This window comes from Epinephelus lanceolatus, chromosome 4 (genome assembly GCF_041903045.1).
Source record: "Epinephelus lanceolatus isolate andai-2023 chromosome 4, ASM4190304v1, whole genome shotgun sequence".
Lineage (NCBI taxonomy): Eukaryota > Metazoa > Chordata > Actinopteri > Perciformes > Serranidae > Epinephelus > Epinephelus lanceolatus.
The window spans coordinates 13,520,518-13,536,626 of record NC_135737.1 but is presented as its reverse complement, the minus strand read 5'-3'; the positions used below and the strand labels follow the sequence as shown (position 1 = coordinate 13,536,626).

Below are 16,109 nucleotides of genomic sequence, written 5' to 3'. Positions count from 1 at the left end.
GTCTTGCACTACGGCAGATGAGGGTCACGGTGGGTGGTGAGGGTCACGGTGGCTGGTTTGGGGCGGAACAGGTTAGAACCCGCAAATTGCCGCTCGCGGCTATATTTCCACTTATTTACCTTCTTTTACAAAGTAATTTTTTGTTTGTGGAAGTAAATGGTAATGAGGAGAACATTACTATTTTTTTCACTAATACAATGAGGTGTGTTCAGGACATTGTAAGGGAAACTGACAGCGTGGGACATGACAGCATGATTTTGGAAAGATTATTCTGTGAGGTTAATGGATATGCACGGACAATTTCTTTCTTTCTGTCAAATAGCCAGCAGCTACAAGGGGGTGACAGTCAAGGAAGCTTAGGTGCACTGGAGGCACTGTATACATGTTTTTGTGCCATTATAAATTCTTATGAAAATTCAAGATCAGTGGAAATGAGACAAAGGGATATATTTATTTCAAGAGGACCGCCAACAATCAGAACTGGTCATCCTGGTCACCCTCTGTACAATATACTACATCAACAAATTACCTACTGTTTGTCTCTTGGAATGAGTTGGCAAAGAATAGCTGTATGCTTTGGAATCAACAGGAGGACACTGTACAGGCACAGACAGCAACTTCAAATTGGACCACTGACTTACACAGCAATGTCTGATGAGGCCTTAACTGACATTGTTAGTGGGATCCTTCAAACTACCCCAAATGCAGGAGAAAGGTATGTGCTAGGAAGCCTTCGATCACGCAACATCAGAATACAGCGTTGGCGTGTGAGACGTTGCTTGCAACACCTTGACCCAATTGGACGGGCCTTCCGTCGCCGGTGTGCAATTCGGTGAAGAATTTACAATGTTCAAACTCCCAATCAATTATGGTGAGTATTTTCTGACATTAAATCAACTTCTGTTCCTTAAATACACACACTGGTAATATTGTAGTATAGCCTTACATCTGTGGTGAAAGAAGTACTCAGATGAAAACATACTTATAGCATGGAGTAGAAATACTCTATTACAAGTAAAATCCTGCATACAAAAGTGCAATAGTATTAGCATCAAATTATACTTAAACATGTAGTTTGTATTAATATGAATCTGAAAAGTATCTAAAGCTGTTAGAATAATGTAGTTGAGTAAAAAGTGCAGTTGTCTCCAAAATCTAGTGGAGTGTAAGTATAAAGTAGCATACAACTACTTCAAAATAGTACTTAAGTAGAGTTCTTGAGTAAAAGTACTTATGTGCAGTATAAAAGGCAACACCACAACAAACCTTAATATTAATAGTAATGACCTGAAAATAGTTGGAACCACAGTTATCATGTTTTAGGTGAATTTGCCTGTTTTCTTATTAGGTTTGCCAAATCAATGTGTTTTGATTGCACACTAAAAAAGTTGTAAGCTCACAGCCAATAGGCTGCAAAGCCTACAACACACCATAAGATTTTACATAAAGCATATCTATTGAGTGGAACCATAGATAGAACAAATTCCCACGACCTTGCCATCATGAGAGCCAAAGCAGAGTGAAAAAATAAGTTTTGACAAAGGGCGGTGCTTATGGACAGGTCAGGAAATAACTTAAATTACTGAAATTCATTCTATGGAGACCCAAATTTCAAATTAATCGATCGGTTAATTGTCAACCTTTATTGAAACCATTTCAAACAATTGTTTCATTTAAACAATTAAAGAGTATTTAGAATTCAAATGAACAAAGTGTTGTAAAAAAAATACTCTCAGATATGGACAGCAAAGGGATTAAGTTTACAACATTTAAAGACACATCAGGGGCACAATTTTAAAACACAAAGATTTCAGATAAATAATATCTTATCTTATCTTAGTATCTTAGAAAAATGCACTGTCGTGACCTACGAATGAAAAAACAAAAAAGTCAACGAACTGTACAGACATCTGAGTGGAGCATTACACATCAGAAATCCACAAAATACTCTAGACCCTACCCTACACCCTAGACAGGTTGCTAGTCTAACACAGGGCTAAATACAGTAGTAACTGATCTCAAATTTTCTCCCCACAGGCATATAGATGGAAACCATAAACTGGTGAGGTGGAGAATGGTCTTTCATGGATGCGTTGATGGCTTCAGTCGAACCATCATATATTTGCAGCGCCTCAATAACAACAGGGCATCAAGTGTACTGGAACTGTTTTGTACTGGTGTACAGAGTTTTGGCCTTCCCTTAAGAGTACGCTGTGACCATGGCATGGAGAACACAGGGGTTGCCCGGTATATGCTGGAGAGAAGGGGGTTAAACAGATGCAGTGTCATTACTGGACGCAGTGTCCACAATCAGAGGATTGAACGGCTGTGGGCAGAGCTAAATAGAGTTGTCTCATTCCACTTCAGTAACCTCTTCACCTTCATGGAAAATGAGGGCATACTGGACTCTACAGATGAACTCCATCTGTTTTGTCTACACTACATCTACTTGCCAAGAGTTCAAAGGGCAGCTGCAGAATTCCAAAATCAGTGGAACCACCATGGATTATCTACACAGGGAGGACAAACACCTCTCCAACTGTGGCAGAGAGGAGTTCTTAACAGTGCTGGAGCTGGTGCAATTCAGGACATCTTTGCAGGAAATGAAACCCTGGAAATCAATGAAGACATCCCTCTACAGTTAGAGACTGAAAACAATATTGTTGTTCCGGAAAATAACTTCAATGTAAATCAAACACGTATTAACAGAATTCAAGAGACAGTAGACCCACTGACTGATGATGGTAACCATGGCATACAATTATTTTCAGGCTTGGTGAATTTTCTCAGTCAACAGTAACAAAGCGGCTTGAGTGCTAGAACACTGTGGGTTGTTTTGTAACAGATAAATGGTAAATACTACTACATTTATGTGGAACTTTTATGCAAAGCAACAAGTTGCCTCATAACAGACTGAATAATGTAACTAACATTTGATTTTTTTGTACCACTGTCCCTTTACATCCTAAAAAAGCAAAAGTTTATCAAAAATGACTGAATGAAAAAACAGTATTTTATACAGTCTATGAATACATTGGTTGTAAAAAACCAAACCAAACAAAATCATGGCTTATCACTGAAAAAGGTGAAGTTTTTTTTTGCTTTAAACTGTAGTAGTTTGCATTAAATGCAAGATTTTTCTGCAAATGGCTAATCTTTCAAAGGAAAACAAACAAAAAACAAAACAAAACAGAAGCTCTTATGTTCACAGTCCATACTAAACCTATCTGAAACATCCTCAACAGGGTACTTGGAACAGACATACATTTCCCACATTATTCTCTACCAAAACCCTGTGTGTTACCTAATGCAAAGTCCATACTCTCCCTGAAATCCTCATATGTGTCAAGCAGTGGCAACTTAAGGCAGTTGATGCAAGTGTTTGCCATAGGCAAATGGTGTCTGGTGCTGATGGACTGATCATGCAGAAAATCAATTGATGGTTGAGGAGAGAAGCCAACTGGAGGGATGACATTTGCACCCGTTGCAAAGGCTAGGATTTTACCTAGCTTTGAGGGTCCCACTTGCTCTAACAAACAGAAAAACAAGAAGAAGAAAAAACATGACAATTTACAGCAATTAGAAAGCTCCAAAAGAAAGAAATGAAAGGCAAAGAAAGAGAAAGGAAAGTGGATTAGTAGATGAAAAGGATGTAAAGAGACAAGGAGTCAAAGAAAAAAAAGTTAATATAATTACAAAGATAGCATGTAAAACTTTTCAAAAAGTTATACTGTATAATGGAAAGACAGAGACTGTCAATTATATTGGACACAGACTGTAAAAAGAAGACAGAGGAAGGGAAGATGAGTAAAAAAATAAAAATAAAGAATAAATGGAAAATAAACAAAAAGAAAAGAAGGAGATAGAAATCAAATATGGAAGCAGAAGTTGACAAATTGGCCAGACAGTGGCATTAACGCAAAGGTTAGGGAAAAATCAAAATCCTTTTAGAATAATGAAAGTTAATTATTTTAGTATTTTTTCTCAGCCAAGTATCTGTACACTTTGTAAACATGACAAAAACATGAGAGACAGTGCCATATCTAGCAGCAATATTTACCTTCAACATCTTGCAGGTAATCCCTCCAAAATGGAACAACATGTTCCTCTGCCCTTCTCTTGTTGCTTCCCACTGCAGACAGCCGGATGTGGAAAAGGTGATCCATTAAGTCAGCAGTGAGTGGGGATGGTTCGTGACACATTAAGGGTCTAAAACTGTCTGGATGCATTCTGATTGCATCCAGAACACCAAGAGTCTTCAGCCCTTCCCGAAATCTATAAAAATGAGACGCACGAGAAGACAAAAATGTCTGTTACAAATTGGGTTGATAATCATATCGTTAGGCTAGCAGGGAGAAAGGGATGACTTCCTTCACCAATGCAGAATAAAAGCTAAAAAATCCAAGATGGCAGCAGAAGTTAGGATGAAATCTAGGATGGCAAAACATGTGAAATATGTTCAAAGTCTTTGAGAATCAAAAATAAATCTGTTCAGACTTGCCAAACATAATTTCAAATCCAATTCAGTCCCAAATGAACAAAGTAGCAATCATTTTTAGAAGAACCAGGAGAAAACTACATTGAATTCATTGTTGTGTTTAAAATTTTGGTTTTTGTATGTGTAAAATGTCTCAGTGGTGAAATATAGTTGTTGTAATGTGTGCAAAAAGCTTATTTTACAAGGTACTTTACATGTAGTAAAGATAGAGTTGTTTGGAACCTGTTTTTTCTTTGAGTTACTTATACAACACGTGGCCTATTTTATAAAAGATATAGTGTCTTTAATAAAAAATATACAGTACATGTTCAAATGTTTTGTTGTTCCTGTATTTATGCAGAGGAAAATGGTAAAAAAATAACACATACCCATGGAACAAAAACTTCACAAAATTTCTGAACAATAATGTTACACAAACCTTTCAAATGCCCCGTAGACTCTGTGGACCACCTGAAACATCAGAATATCTTGAACCAGAAGATCTTTGTCGTCAATGCATTTCAGTGGCTTGAGACACCCAGCATTTGCCAGGTAATCTTGCAGTGGTTCAGTGGCGTCAATTAGGTCATCCAAAGATGTACATTCGGACACCTAGAAACACCACACAATAGAAAGAGGGAACCAATAAACTAAAACATAGTTCGGCAACAAGAATGCAAACAGTATGTGTGATAAATCAGCAGCCAGTGTTTTGCTACTAGAAAACATCACCACTAGGGCTGACCCCAAAAATTCAAAGCTTCGTTCGATGGCACGGGATTCGATTGTGAAAAAAAAAAATCGAAGCTTTTTTCCCCCCATTTTTTGGGGGAAGGCCTTAAACACAACACTAACCTCGTCAACGAGCCACGAGCGCACTCAGAGCCGCTCTGAGTCTGGTGTCAGAGACACTTCTGATATTCTGAGTTGCGCATCTGTTTGATTGTGCTGCAGTGTGCGCCGAGGGTTTTAATTTAAGGTGCTCACAGACTTGGGCGCACTAAAGGCGGATCAGACTCCGCGAGGAATGTCCACAGTCATTCGGGCTTCCATAGTTGAGCGCACCTTCGCGTTGTAGTTTCCTGTAAAAATGTCCGTGAAACACTACATTGCCCCCAATTCTTGCACGTTTCTGTCATGGCGATGTGAAAAATACATGCCGAGCAGTCTTTTGAGTGACACTGGTGCGCGGAGCAGAGTCCACGCGGTCATAAAATCTGAGCTTTGCGCGCACAGGGCTTGCGGACATCCGTTTTTAGTCTGCGTGGACCTCCGTGGAGTCCAGTAGCACTCTGTCTACTTTAATGCAGTAAAAATGAAGTTGTTAAGCTGAACCATACTGGTTCAGCTTAACAATAAAGAATGCTCTTCAACATTCAATGCCGAACTGCTATTAATATTATGACAGACAGGAACAGCAATTAAATTGGCAACAATTCTAAGAAATTTGACATCTAGATTATTTACACCTGGTGGTCTGCCCCTGCATTTATTAAGCAGACACTCAACATCTGTAATTCTAACTCAAATTGTTTACCTTATCAGGAAATGAATCATTAAAATAAATAACAATTTGTACTGGTTTCATGATTGAAATGAATGAGGAGGACAAATTAATAGAAACTGTCAGAATATCATAATACAGTTCACTAGCAGTACAAACTACCTTCTCCAAAATGATCACAGTTGAATCAACACCTCTTTAAAACAGTTTGAACAAAAACTGAACATTAAAACCTTCATGAATGTAAGTTTTATTGCAGGATAGTTGGATTAGACTACATTAGATTTAGCTAGGTAGACCTAATAAACCGGCAACTGAGTGTATATTTACAATGTATTTACCTTTTTAACCTTCTCATAGAGGTCTGTATCAGCAATGTCTTCCAAGACAGGCTTTGAGGAATTGGCACCAACTAGACGAGAATACAGTGTTGGTGCAATGAATCCTGGTGGAGGACCCCCATGGACAAGACTTGCAGCAATGGCCCGGCCAGCGATAAAATATCGATCTTCTCTTAAAGCTGAAGCAAACATGGGATGGAAGACAAAACACAAGATACAATGGACGGCACAAAACCTAGGACAAAACTAGGACTGGGAAAGGGGATATTGTAAAAAAGTCAATACACTGGAACCAAAAATATGGCATATACCTGAACTGTCCAAAGCCAAGTTCAACTTGCCGTCTCTTCCTTCAAACATTGGTGACAGTGCCAGAGCTTCCATGAGCAACCGTAAAAATTCTCTCCGAGGTCCACAGCCTCTTCATCCATTCCCAAGTCATCTGAAAACTTGATACACATCTGGTACCTGGGATTATAGGACATTCGTCTGAAGCCCCGCAGAGCACCATCCAATACTGAAGATCTATTAATGTTGAATCTGCATCTTTGGTTACTGTCAATTTGGGATGCAAGATTGAGGAGCACCTCCTGTGCTGATTTAGTGTTTTGGTGTTGAGATTCCCTGTTGGAACCAAAAAGAAAAAAGTATAAAAATAGAGATAAGGTCATACTTTTTGGACATCATCCTCAATTATATCAAATAAGCATAGGTCATAATTCATCTTTTTAACCATTACTGCTAACTACATTCTAAACCATAATATAGCCCTGGTAGATATAAATGTTGGTGTTTCTATCCTTGTCTATACTTGAGACTTTGTTGAAGATCAGATCACATTTTATTACCAATTCATGCAGAAAACCTGGTTATTCCTCTGACTTTTTCTGCTGTGCATCTGAAATTATTAGGGCTGTACTGAATGCCATTTTTTGGGCTTTGTAGCTTCAGCAACAAGTATTTGAATTTATTTGAAATTTCACTCCAGCTTGGGGGGTCCGATAGGAGTGAGAGGTGTGCAGAGCAACAAGAAAGAGGGGGACAATGGCCTACACTGACTCGCTCTCCCCCGCTCTCTACCTTTCTCTCTTCACTCTCCTCACCCCTCTTCCTATTGGACTCTGCTGCCGTGGGAATTTTTTTTTTTTAAATATCTGAATAATGATTTTGCCATGCGAATAACATGGCAATGAACAAAGCTTCGAAGCTTGGGGTACAGCCCTAGAAATTACTACGCTCATTAAACAATGTCATATCAACCAGTCACTTACGCATGACTCTCAAGACTGGCCATTATAGCCTGGTTTAATTCGTCGTCATCATCAGAAGAAAGGTCGGAGATGGAACCCATGATCGAAAGGTAGGCAGCATAGTCATCACTGCTAGCTGATGGAGTCTGGTTCACTGTGGCAACACTATCTAAGTCAATGACACTGGTCGCTTGCTGCGTTGCAGAGGGCTGGTTAGCTCTGGCCATGGTATCACTGGTCGCTTGCTGCGTTGCAGAGGGCTGGTTAGTTCTGGCCATGGTATCACTGGTCGCTTGCTGCGTTGCAGAGGGCTGGTTAGCTCTGGCCATGGTATCACTGGTCGCTTGCTGCGTTGCAGAGGGCTGGTTAGCTCTGGCCCTTCTTGTGCAAGGATAACTAGAAATCAGCTGTGTTGATGAAATTTGGTTTCCCCTGGCCCTTGTAGTCATACAGTTACTGGTCTCACTGGCAGTGGTAGTTCTGTGGTCACTAGAAGCTGATGTAGTGTCAACCTCCACACAACTGTCCTCTGAATCTGCGCTGTCAAACTAAAACACAACAAAAATGTTATAAGATGTTGAGGTTAAGCCTATTGGCAAACCATGAGAATTGTATGCTCCAATTGAGACAGAAACACACTGCTTCACATTATTTTTAAATAGCTTACCGGAAATGGAAGATTGCTTGATGGCCTAATGTACACCGCCTTTGATTTTAATACCTTGTGAATCATAAAGGCATTCAGTTCCTGGCCTTCACGCAACTTTGGGGAAACCAGTTTGTTTCCACAGGACATCAAAAGTTCAATACTGAAAAAAAACAAAAAACAAAAACAAAACATTAAGAAATACAATTCAACTTCAAAACCAGCAATCAACTCATTAACTTTCATGTGCAATGTCTTAATATTCCAACAATATAATACCTGACATCCACAGGAATTCTGTCCTTGAATGCTTCTCTTATCTCTGCAATGACCGTCCTGCAGTCCCACATTTTCCTCATTTCAAAGGCGCTTAAAATATAGCCACTTTCATGAAGTCTTCTTTTTGTTTTGTGTTTGCAAACTTCATCCCATGTGGAATTGGGTAATAGTATGACATCCTTGTTGAAGGTAGGGTGATTTGGGGCAGTAGGCCTAAAAAAGAAAGCATTATCATTACATTTAGTCATTTAGCAAATGCTTTTGAACAAAAACAAAAGGAGGCGCTGCAATAGGCTGCCATCTGCATTGCACCATCTTGAATCAAAGGCAAGACAATCAAACATTAAGAGGACTTTTACTCAAAAAAACCTTGGCTGAATATATATTGCATTACATACAATTCTCATCTGTAATAGAAATGCTTGCTCAACCACGTCGAGAGGAAGATAAACTTGAATGGTGCAAGTGACAAAGTCAGAGTGACCACAGAAACAGATTTAACCTGTTGCACTGTATCAGTTTGAAAAATAATTTTCAAGTGTTGCAGTTTATTTATGATCATATATGTAACAGAAGCATAAACTATTTACAGTTTCCTACTAGAAACTATATAGTTTATATTACTTATGTGGTTTAACTTTTTTTTTTTTTTTACATTTTAAAAAGGGCATGAATAGACAAACATGCCACAAATCACCTCTAACAGCTCACAACTGTACTTTACTTAAGATAAGCCAGGCTTACAACCTTATTAAAAGAACCATGTCAAGCTTCTTTGTGGCAAACTATCCATTGGCAATGTAAAGTCAGCACTATTAACTTTAGCTAGAGCTGTTATCTTAATAAATATATGTGTACAAGATTCTTTGTTGTCTCTCATAATTCTTTGCATTGAACATACATTTTAACTGGGTAATATTTATGCAACATGTAGTAGTTAAGAACACTTTCAGGTTTATATTTTCTTAAACAGGATAATCTAAGTATAACAGGCTTTGTTTCACACATACGGTGAAATAACAATGATTATTATTTAGTAATAGCTAGATTTTAATAATACTATTATGGATTCTGTTTCAATTGCATCCGTCTGTTGTTTTAGGATATGGAGTGAAATCATTTTTAAAAACACTTGTGTAACAGAGTTCTGCATGTGAAACGAGTTGTTTCAGTTCCCTAACTGTGGTCAGTGGAGACTTATCTACTGCTCCAGTGTAAAACTGTCACTAACTTTGGAGTTAAAGACCGTCACTGTACTGGGCTATTGCTAAACAAAACTCAGAAACTCAGCTTGATTCTCATTTACTTAGAGTAGATAAGTTACTGTACTTCATTCCGAACAGTCACTGTTATATTCAGTCTTACTGCTACAATAAGCTGACCCTGCTCTGAGGATCAGCTCACCTGCCTGAGCTCAGCCACATGGAGTAGTGACTGAACCGGAGCGCAGCTGAAACGCGACACAGCTGATCTCTTTCTCTCTGTCTCACTGCGATATTATACAAGCCAACGTGTGCTCAATGACTGACGTGGCTAGCAGAGTTATTTCTTTCTCGTGTAGCCCCGCTACAGTTACTCTGACGCATGAGTAGGTTTTTTAATCCAGGTTAGACTGGACACACATAATTGCATCACTTGAAACAGCAGATGAACCATGCTAACTGGATTTAAGTTATGAAATGGTTCCACACAGTAAACTAACTGGTGACGTTATTAAGTCTGGAGTGAGATGTGATTTTAAGGTGGAGACAATGTTGATCGAAAATACCTGACATTAACAGCTGAATGTTTAACATTAACGTTATTTAGTTTTTTTTCCAATTACATTAGCTAATTGCCCAGCACTAGAGATCAGTTAATGTACAGGGGGGCAGTAAAGTTATACAGGCTTAATGTTATTCAGCAGCGTTAATTTAAAAAAAAATAAAAAATTAAACACTAACTTACTTCTAACATTTTCACTGTCGTTACTATTGACAAAAGTAACAGCTACCGTTAGTATTTATGCTAACCTGTTAGCTTAGAAACAGTAGGCCTAACAATAATGTTATTAAGTGGTGGTTTAAATAAAAAACACATCCGCTGCTAAATAAACATGATTCAACCTTATTCAATTAACTCACCTCTTCCTTGATTTTGAAGCCCATCCACCGAAATACTGTTGAGTTTGATATCGAGGTCTCATCATTTGGCTCACATTAGCGTTAACATTAACGTTAGCTCCAGAGGAAGTGCCACTGACACTCCCTGATGCACCTGACAATCCAGCTCTGAATATCCGCCGCATTTCCTCCTCGACGGCCGCATTAGCAGAGGCTCCTGTGGATGGCTGGCGACTTTGATCCAACATTTCTGACATTGTTTTGACAACGGTTGAAGAGTTTAAAATGTTATTTAAGAGGCCAACAGCTTCACTGAGTCGCTCCCGGTCCGCCATCTTTTCATATGATTGGGAAGGCGGGCCAAGTCCGTCAAATCCCGCTTCTTCTCGCTTCATCAAAAATAACCAATCAGGAACTGAGAATTCAGTCTTATTTCCGTTTCAATCAAACTCCCTTCCGTTTCAATCAAACTCTCTCACACAAACAACTATTCTCATTCACATAACCTACCATTCTGTCTTACATTCACTATCATTTTGTTCTTTACACATGATTATTTGCATTCACATGAACAACTAATTTCTCTTACATATGCTATTATTCTGTTTCAAATATAATATTATTCTCTCATACATACAGTATATTAGTGCTTTGTTTTACATATACTGTTACTTTCATGTACATACTATCATACTTACATGCATATAATATTATCCTCTGTTACAAGAGTATGACAGTAAATAAAAGAAAACATGATAAATATAAGCGAGTATAGTAGTGCCTGTGTAAGAGTATAGTGGTGTATGTATAAGAGTATGACTGTGCATGTAAGAGGGTATAGTAGTGTCTGTGTGAGAGTATAGTGGTGTATGTATGAGAGTATGATTGTGCATGTAAGAGAGTGTAGCAGTGTTTGTGTGAGAGTATAGTGGTGTATGTATGAGAGTATGACTGTGCATGTAAGAGGGTATAGTAGTGTCTGTGTGAGAGTATAGTGGTGTATGTATGAGAGTATGATTGTGCATGTAAGAGGGTATAGTAGTGTTTGTGTGAGAGTATAGTGGTGTATGTATAAGAGTATGATTGTGCATGTAAGAGAGTATAGTAGTGTTTGTGTGAGAGTATAGTGGTGTATGTATAAGAGTATGATTGTGCATGTAAGAGAGTATAGTAGTGTTTGTGTGAGAGTATAGTGGTGTATGTATAAGAGTATGATTGTGCATGTAAGAGAGTATAGTAGTGTTTGTGTAAGAGTATAGTGGTGTATGTATGAGAGTATGATTGTGCATGTAAGAGGGTATACAGTAGTAGTTTTTGTGCAAGAGTATAGTGGTGTATGTATAAGAGTATGATTGTGCATGTAAGAGGGTATAGTAGTGTTTGTGTGAGAGTATAGTGGTGTATGTATGAGAGTATGATGTTGCATGTGAAACGAAGTATGAATTATGTCTCAAAGGGCCTCTCATAGAAACTCACAACTGAACAAATGTATGAATAAAAGCTGTTACCCAAACCACCACTCAATCAGTGTTTTACATCTGAAGTCAAATAAGATAGATAGTTAGGAGGGAGGTCGATCAACCTCTCGTAGGCATGAAAGCTGGGGTTGGCACTTTTCTGGAAAAGGCAAAAGTTTGGGAAAAAAACAACAAAAAACTAATGAATGCACCCTCCTCCTGCAGCTCACCTCTTTCTCATCTAAACCCCTCCCACTAAACAAGCACCAGCAACTGCACATGCTTCATAGAGTAACCTGTATAGTATAGTAACCTGTACGAGTATCAGTCATTCATTTCAACCATGCTGATCATGTGATCCCAATGCTGTTGTATAGCAGCAGTTCTGAGAATTAACCTTCTGTTACAGACTTGTGGGCCTGTATATGTTAGCTGTATAAACATTAACTTGAAACCACTGCAATAAGCCTTTGGGTCCGTTAGCAGAAGGCTAAAATATTAGCAACATTTTCTGTCCATCCCTGAAACACTTTGCCAATATAGACACATTTTCAGACTCTCTTTTAGACTCTTTTACATAAGTCTGTCTTCCTGTTTTGGGTTACTTTTAAGGTTGGTTATCAGTACTTGATATCTTTGAAGGTACTGACTGAAATAACCCAGTAACAAGTAGAGGTCGGCTAATAATAATGATAGTTTGGAAGAGGAAACAATGGAAAGTCGATAAATTACTAATTTTTCTTTTATTTTTTCATTATTCCTTAAAGTCAGCCTGAGATCCTCAGGTACACAGTGACATTACTTTTGACTTTATGGAGCCTTCATGCAAAACAGTATTTTGAGTATTTTGTTATCGGTAAAAAAAATTCAAATGTAATTGGAAACCAGATACTTATGAGTGGAGCAAGTTTGTATTATCAAAATACTCAAAATACATTCTTAATGATTCATGAAACATAAAAACAAGACAAGGTCAAAACCTATGACTGGACTGTGTATTAAACACTAATGGACATTTATTTTGCAAGCTTTTAATTTGAAACAGGAAGTGGCAGGATTCACTCAGTCACAGAGTCACAGACTTTAGCTCTTGCACTAACAGTGCCACAGTGCTGGACCAGCTGTTGAAGTACAACTAAAAGATTTATGTAGCCTAAATACATTGAAAAAACGAACAGTGCACTGAGACACAGTCACACAGCAGAAGGGACCTGCTTTCTCTGGAGCTGCACCCACTGATTATTTAATACGTCCCTCCTCTCCTCAACTCTGGTCAGGAATGCACATCCTTGCATGACTGGTGGAGGCTGCGCAGCCATTCACCACTATCAGAGCCACATTCTGATGATAGTGATAGTTTGTGAAACACCCTAGTGGTGCTAAATTGGTTGACCTGTAGAACCAAGTAGTATCCACCAGTCTAACCACTCAAACAATAACCTGCATCCAACCCTTCTATGCCCAGGGTCTGATCCTGGACCTTCCCGACTTCCCCGCCAGATCAGCACACTTTCAGTTGCTGCCTTCTCCACTGCTGCTGTCCTCTATGCGAATGGTCAGTTCAACACAGCAGCAGCAGCTAGCAATCAGCATTGGGCAGTTAAACAGTCCTAGCAAACGCTCACCAACAAGAGAGGGCTGATCTCTGTCATTTAATCCGTAAATAACCACAAGGTATGGTTAGCTGTGTGATGCCTATAGTTAGCCCTGTCACTGTGTGTGTGGGTGGATTTTCACAAACTGTCCCTGGCGCAGAGCTCACACACCCAGATCAGTATGTACTTAACAGATTTGCATTTCTGCTGGCTGAGATGCCATCCAAACTTTTAAGAGGATGGCAAAACTACATGCCACTTCTTTCATGTTGAATGAAGTAGAGGAAGAAGTATCAAATATTGTACTCTGTTGGTATCTTATCACTTTTTAATGTACTGATGTTGTAATTCTTTAAACAATACCCACAGCCCTAGTTGCTTTGCAGCGTAGACAGTTGTTGCCAATGCTGGAATAGCAACTTTTTCTGCAGGATTCAGGCTTTCACCATCTGAAGGGACATACACATGTATCCACATTTGTGGAACAGCCAACAGGAACACCCTCTCTTTAACATGACTTGTGATTGGCCAAAGAGTCTCAAAGAGTGATGATAAAAATGCTTTTCAAATCCGAAGTCCTTGGCCATCTTTGATTGAAGATGTTTTCGGTACATCAATTATTGAAGTTGTTTTCAGTTCATTAATTGATGAATCAAACTAGCACAACTGAGGGTGGTGGTTAGATTAACTGCAGAACACCTGAAATAAAAACTCTTCAATCAAAACCAGAACAACCTTGATGGAGATGAAGAGAGAGTTTTTGTTTGTAAGTCGGTGAGTCAGTAAGAAAGTAACTGTGAAGTGCCTCTTCAGAAACAACTACACACACATTTATGGGTGCACATGATGAAATTACATCAGTGTCAAGAGCAGAGATGAAAGAGAGATTGGAAAATAAGGAGTTGGGAAGCAGTGGGAATAGACAGGAAAATAGATGGGAGAGGACAAGAGGCTGAATAGTTGGCTGGAATGATGGAGACAAAGAAAGAGGTCAGTGCCACAATGGACCAGTAGAGTGTAATTAGTAAAGAGTGAGGGAGGTTGTGCAACAAATACACAACAAGAGCATGATTAGGGCAGAGAGACAGAAGGTGATTGAACAGCTAAAACGGGCATATGGAGTGAAAACAGAGAGAAGTGTCCCATGAATACATAAATACACAATTAGAGGGAGAGAAAATGAAAGAGGCTGATTGAAGTTGAACACAATTAGGGGGAAATGAGAGAGAGAGAGAGGCTAGGAGTGTTTGAATGCACTAATGTGAAATGGAAGAAATGAGTCTCCTGAGCGGAAAAGTTCCCGTTTCATTTATTGTGTAGAATAGGAGATGTGGTTTACATGGAGTGATTCCATTGTAGCGTGGTGTTTGCCTCTGGCTCCTCACTCCTTACAATCATGACTAACCAGTGATTTATTTTATTCTCTGCAGAGGACGAGAAAGAAGGACGAGAAAGAGAGATCTCACAGTGGAGGATAGTTACAGTGGATATGAGTAGATAAGCTAGAAACAGTACATACTGTGTGCTGGGTATTATGAACAGCTACAATGCAAATACTAGAGTTTATAGTAGTTCTAGCTCTGAGCCCTTGAACTCAAGCTTAATTAAATACTCAATTGTTTTCTAATTTGCTCTTCAAAGGTCTATTAATTATATTTTTCTGTATATACACAGTGGTTCACACAGGGATGCAACAATCAATTTTTTTCTCTCCCATCACCAATTCTCAACTTTGCTTGGTTTCCAGACAGTAGCAGATTTGGAAATGTGTCTTTCTGGTCAACGGGGAAAACTTGTTCAGTTAATTAGAGCTCTATGAATTTGTGAAGATGAAACAATAGTTTACACTGTAGTCTCAAGGAACAATGCCAAAAGGGAAATAACAATACAGTTTTCAAGCTATTTGAAGACAAGTCATTTGTTAAATATGTTGAGGACATCAAAGGTTTCAAATCTGTGACATGTAGGAAGTTATGACAGGACATTATGTAACCAAAGTATTGAATGATGTACAGCGATCAACCAGAATGTTAAAACCACTGACAGGTGAAGTAAATGATTTTAATCACCTTGTCACAGTGCAATGTTCTGATGGGAAACCTTGGGTCCTGGCATTCATGTAGATGCCACCTGACACACACCACCCACCAAACACAGCAGTAGACCAAGCATATCCCCCCCAAGGCAATGGCACTCCCAATGGCAGTGGCTCCCCACAAAAATGCAACATGCCAAACCACAAACACAGCTCAGGAATGGACCAAGGAATTTGGCAATGGGCTCAAAGCATTGACCTTCCCTCCAAATTCCCCAGATCCCAATCCAATTGAGGATTCATGAGACATGACCATACCCCAGAGGTACCCTCGATCCACAGTGAGGCGTCCTTGGATTGGAGGCATGGACACAGGACCTCTGGCGGTGTCTTGTGTTGTTTTGGCCCCAGGGCATTGGTGGC

The 16,109-nt window shown here is 39.1% G+C and overlaps 1 protein-coding gene and 1 long non-coding RNA gene across 4 annotated transcripts in view; one reads left to right on the top strand and one right to left on the bottom strand.

Moving 5' to 3' along the window:
* slc8a2b (solute carrier family 8 member 2b) overlaps positions 1-16,109 on the top strand; it is a 289,543-nt gene that overhangs the window by 155,260 nt on the left and 118,174 nt on the right. The gene's annotated exons all lie outside the window — the stretch shown is intronic.
* Positions 3,785-13,493, bottom strand: LOC144462728 (uncharacterized). Of its 2 annotated transcripts, XR_013490946.1 has the most exons (3): positions 10,621-10,981; positions 8,498-8,710; positions 3,785-8,381 (listed from the first exon to the last, which is right to left on the bottom strand). It is a non-coding gene; the product is annotated as an uncharacterized LOC144462728 (long non-coding RNA). The 2 variants fall into 2 exon arrangements; XR_013490945.1 differs by having other exon boundaries at positions 8,498-13,493.